Raw genomic sequence first — 6,077 nt, 5'->3', positions numbered from 1 at the left:
TGCACCTGATTATAAGCCGCACTTCTGGGGTGTTGGCAACGTTTAGTTCTTTGTCCATAAATAAGCCACACCGGATTGTTAGCCACACTTTCGTTCTCAGCGAGGATCCGTGTGCAACTTTCACAGAGTTACCAATTAGTAACAGAATTGTGGGATCGCGGGGTTTACAGGCTCGGCTCGGGGTCAGGTGGGCTCCGCCTGCTCAGGGCTGTCAATGGGGCCGGGTGGCCCAGCTTGGTGGGGCCGCTCGGGGCCAGCCGGGCGGCGCTGCCACCACTGCTGGGCTCGCTCGTCCCCACCCGACGCCTGCACTGCCACCGCCGCCTCTACCGGCCTTCCTCTGCCGGGCTTCCCCGCCTCTGCCAGCCCGCTTCTGCTGGCCCGGCCCACCTCTGCCGGCCCTGTCGCCTCTGCCGGCCCACCTCTGCCGGCACCGCCGCCTCTGCCAGCTCCGCTGCCTCTACCGGGGTCAGCCAGGCTCCAACTTGGCTTCGGGCTTCTGCGGGCTCGCACTTCCGGGTTGGCAGCTTTCAGAACATTGTCCATATATTGGCCATTCAGGATTACAAGCCGCACTTCCGGGTTCGGACTAAAATTTTAGTCAAAATGGTGCGGCTTATAATTGTGAAATTCTTCCACTTGGATCCTCCTGTAGTACTTTAAGAGGCTGTGTATCAAGAAAAAATATTGGATTAACCCATTTTAGGTTCCAATATCCAGGATATTTTCCCTTCGTAATGGAATTGAAATATGCTTTTAGTGTTGACATTGTTAGCAAATTACTTTGTGGGAGAGACACAAAAGGAAGAAAAAGACTAATTTTCACACTCAACTTGTTGACTCTGTTTATTAATTATCTCTTCAAGACTGCAGAACATGCCTATGGAAATGATGGTTGAAAGGCAGCCTTCACCAGAGCAGGCACATACTTTTAAGCTTGTCCTTGTGAAAATTCTTTTCCTTGGTCCCAAACATCATCTAGGACAAGTTTTCTACAGTGAAGAAATACGTGGCAGCTACTCAAATCACCTAAGAAGTGACCTGGGCTTAATTTTAGCGTAAGGTCTCAGTGCTAATTCCAATTGTTGTATTTTGCACAAAAAATGCAAAATTCAAATATTTTGCTGATGAAGGCACTTTTGGAAATCTAAATATATTTGCATATTTGGGCTGTGATTGAGTACATTTTCTTCATAGTAGCTTGTATGGTGCTGTGTTTCATATTTGTGATCAAAACAATATGGATACCATAGGAATGTCTCAGTCATTGCTGGACAGTAAACAATATCCAGGCCTTTTCTGCATCTCAGCAAGCAGCTGGGGGTGCACAAGGAGCTATGAGGAGACACAGCTGGGATAGCTGACCCCCACCAAAGGGACATTCCATATTAAATAGCTTCATACTCAGCAATAAAAGCTGTGGGGAGGAATGGGTGAAGATTTGGAGTGATGGCATTTGTCTAACCATTACATTTGATGGCTAAAAATCTGGGAAGTTGTGAATTAATTTTTTTATTTTGCTTTGCTTACCTGTGCAGCTTTTGCTTTATCTATTAAACTGCAGTGTTTTGGGTTCTATTTCTCTTTTGTCCTTCTGATTTTGTCCCACATCCCACTGGAGGGCAGTGAGAGGAAGGCTGGGTGAGGCTGAGCCACCCACCAGAGTGAAACCTCAACACTAGAGTACCAGTGAGGTACTGTGCTCCCCCAGTAGTACCTGTCAGGCTCCTTACTAAATTTTTGTGGAGAACATATTTGAAGGTAAGGATGTTCAACTCCTCCCAAGGAACACAACATATTGCAAGAAAAATTTTAGCAAAACAAGGTCCTGATGCACCCTCCCAAAGCCATAAGTATATTCATACAAACCAAAATATACAATCCAACTTCTCAAGCACATTTAATTTTCATGAGTAAAGTGATTTCTCTATAGACAGAAATTTCAAAGAAGAAATCTCAAACCTCCAGAAGGATGCAAGCTGTAGTTCTGGCATATACTAGCATTTCTTGCCAATAGTGATTTGGAAGCAGCATGTGGCTACTTCTAATTGAGGACCAAATATTTTTCAAAAGCATTCATAAAAAATGAATGGTTGATATATCTGAAGCAGCAGACTACCTCCTGCACTCTTCCCTCCTACCCCGTACCCCCATATTATGCTAGCACTTCATAAAACAGCAACGTAACAAGTCCTTTTTGACAACGAAACTGCTTTTGTGAAGAAACACATTCATTTGCAATCATAATGAACTGAAAATGCTGATTCCACAAATATGGGAAGTGCTGCGTATCCCTCCCAAGAATTTAAAATAGTAAGAAATGACCCTTACTATGGCAACAACTAATTGGTTTATTGCCCTGATGGGCTAGTGACAAGAAAAGCAGTTGGTAGCAGTGCCTTCATCACAGGGTATTCCAAGAAATAACTAATTTAAACCTTCTCAAGCACAGATATAACCTGCTTCACATGGGAGCATATCTCCAGAGGGTTCATTAAGTTACTGGCAGTCTAGGTTTTGGAAGCAACAACTAAACACTACATCTCTGTTCTAGTCTTTGCTGATTGCCTGAAGACCTATAGGCTCAATGAATTGGGGTGGGGTGGTGGAAAGAATTGCAAACTGTTCCAGAATACAAACAAATAAAGTAAAAAACTATATTCAGCAGAGTTTTTCTGTTTAAATGCAGCATTTGAAAAAGCATGTTTCCTGTAATAATTTTAGAACAGTTCCATATTAAGTTTGGGGAAAAAAGTTGCTTTTCTACAGAGGAATAAATAATCAGTTATTCAGAAGTAAGGGAAGACAGCATTGCTGTATTGTATCAGGGTACAATAAGGGCTTTGCAAATTTCTTTCATATTCCTCTATGTTTCTGAGTCCTGTGTACTGAAAGATACACTTTGATCTTTGGGTCTTTCTTCAAGAGAGAGGAGAGTAAGTAACCAACTTGTCTTTTACTGGAAAGAGGAATATACCTGCTGGGTTTTGTGACTATCCTCTCTGTTGGGCCTGCAAAGGAAGTGCATGAGATATCTATGCTGTGTTTTAATTCCATGTTGGGATGTGCTTTGCTGACTTGTTTCACGTGATTTCATTTCTCCCTGGTATTGCTTTGTGATTTTTTGGTACAAACTAACTCCCTCAAAAAGCAAATTCTTAGCCAGAATTGTAATTTTGGGTCTTTTAAAATAAAAGCTCCAAGGCATTTGCAGCTTTTAGGCGGTTTCCACCCAAACCCATAAATTAGATGTTATATTCAATCCAGAGTCATGAATCTGTGGTTTGCAGTGACACTTGAAACCAGGAAAATGTATCTGTTTCTGGGCTTTTAAGTTTTGTACAGCTCTCTATAATACCGTTGACAGCTATTTAGGTATCACTGGATTTAAATGTTTACTTTAGAAAATCACATTGGGAGAATTTTGGTTGGTAAATGAAAGCTAGTTTAGAGCTCTGTCCTATTTTGCTAAAGTTCAAAAGGGGAAGGATAAATTGTTCTAGTTTTAAGCCATTTCAACAGCTAATGGAACAGTACAAATGGAAAAGGCCCGTGTTGTTGGAGCAGAAGGGTCTGAGTTACATTCCCAGTATAGCCTGTGTGCAGATTACATGACAGCTGTGGCGTCTGCATTTACACAGTCACAAATCATTTATGAGACTGACAGTTGTGCCACAGTTTGTGGTTTTCTCTGCCACCAATTGAACTAAAATATCTCAAAGGGAAAGGTTAATGCACTATACTACTGTGCTTGGCATCCATTTGAATATTGAAAAGTCTCTTCTATACTAATGCATAAAAATCAGCCAAACCAAAGTACAGTAAAGAGCAGAAAACTGTTCTTGAGGTTGAATCCTGTAGAAATGCTGGTCTGTATTACTTGCTGTTGATCCATACTGTCTAGGAATGAGGGGGAAAATGATGTCTTCTAAGTATGTATTTCCCTATTTTATTGCAAATGAAGGAGAAAGAGGTCCTGAAGGTTACACATAGCTGCCCTCTATTCCTGTCCAGCTAGCCAAAATATCCCATATTTATAATATTTAGTGAGTGTAATGAGTGCATGGAGAATGCTGGATCTTTGAAACTCTTTGGGAAAAGAGGTGACTCTCCATCCCAGGACTAGGCAATTGCCTTCAGTGAAGCGGGGAGAGAGTGTTGCTCTGAATTATGTCAGTAATGATTTTTTCACCTCTCTCTTCTTCCTCTTATGTTCATAAAGTCCCTGAGAAGTAGGAGGTATTTTCCTGGTAGTGTTGCTTGTGTTATGTTGGTATTTTCACCAAGGTCAGGAAAGGTAACGCTGAAAGCTCCAATTGAATGATGAAGTGACAGTGGCTTCAAGCAACTTACCAAGGCCTTTGTTTCATTGGGAAATTTCCTTTTGTGCCTCAAAAGGTACAATGGCATCACTCTACAGGGGCTTCCATGAAGAAAACTGTGAGTCATTTGAAGCTATGAGTGACAGATATAGATACATGTTTAAAAGACAGTTTAATTTTATTGTTTCTAACAGTGTGTTCCATTCAAAGTGATGCCTTTTGCTATGGACAATGGACATGCCTGGCCATGTAGTTTTGGGTTTTTTTTATGTCCTGGTTTAAAGGGACAGTATTGCCAGGAAAAGGTGAGAGTTTTTTTCAAAAAACAATGGATAGTGAAAATCCCCTCCCTCCCAGTTTACTATAATTTGGAAATTCAGGAACTCTCAGGCAAAAGGTATGGGTTTGGAATAACAGTTCTTTACTAATATATTTACAAGACAAACAAAAACAGCATCAGCTATGAGAAAAAAAAAAACAGTGACAGAACAGAATGAAACTCAGTCTCAGTCTCTTTTTCCAGTCACAGATGCCCCTCCTCGTCTGCACAGTCCCGATGGAGCTGGGCAGGGCAGCCTCTCAGTCGCAGCTGCGGCAGGAGCAGGGGAGCGAGGCAGCACCGGCCGTGCCAGGTGGGAGAAGGGTGAGGAAAGCACTCTGCTCACCGTGGGCATCCCGGTTCTCAGCGTTGTTCTCAGAAACAGGAAGCTTTAGCAGTCTGAGTCCAGGAGCCTGATCCCACCACGGAGAAAGACATCCTCCCTCCTTGAGTTCAACCGGTGGGTGAGCTGCGAGTGTCCCCCCACCCACCGAAGGACAAAGCAGCACTCCACCTTCCGTAATGGAGCCATCGGGTTAGCCCAGCCATTCCTTTGTCTCGAGCACTTAACGGCTAAAAGGGGAGCTACCCCGGCTAGCTTAACATAATAATGGGAAAAATTTCTAAAAACTCCCCCAGCCCACAACATTTTAACATTGCAACATTTAAACACTGATGAGGTGGTATTGGTGACTATTTTAAAAATACTTGTTACTTGAGTATGTAACTTAAGTTTTCAAAAGCATTCGAATCACTTCCAGAGTTAATAGGACTTAGGCTTATAGGGAGATATGAAAGTTTTGAAAAAGGTATCCCATAATTGTAAGAGTATGTTTAATACTTCAAATAGAAATGTTTTTTTCCTCTATTTAACTACCATAAAAATTCTTGACCAACATTCCCTTCTTCTGACCCCCTGTTAGCTGACAGACTGATAAATTTTCAGTCAATTCCATGGAGCTCTTCTGATCCAGATTCTGAATCAGGGATGTTCTTCTGCCCAAATCCAAACCCTGAGTAGATGGTCTTAGGGGAACTTTGCCCTTTTTTTCTTCTAACAAAGTGGTGCTTCCCCTTCCCTTCTATTCTGGACACATTCTTAATTCCTTAGGAACATGTTTCTTAAATTAGATTTAAACACAATATTGCTCATTCATTTGTAACATAAATGCATAAACTTTAAGAAAATGCTTTCTATGATAATTGATTTAGTAAAAAAATGTTGTTTTTCTTATGCAACTATTCTAATGTAAGTAACTGAATTAACAAGCCACGAGGAGAATATGCATTAAAATATTTACTGTCTACAATTACCTAATTCTTTCTGACTTAACAATGCAATCTATTATTAAAACTACATGTTTGATATGCTTTCTTATTCCACTTCTATTATTTTGAATGTTTTAATGATTGTTTTACAAGGAATAAAAATATAC

The sequence above is a fragment of the Catharus ustulatus genome, chromosome 1 (assembly GCF_009819885.2).
Source record: "Catharus ustulatus isolate bCatUst1 chromosome 1, bCatUst1.pri.v2, whole genome shotgun sequence".
Lineage (NCBI taxonomy): Eukaryota > Metazoa > Chordata > Aves > Passeriformes > Turdidae > Catharus > Catharus ustulatus.
This window is presented reverse-complemented; position numbering follows the sequence as displayed.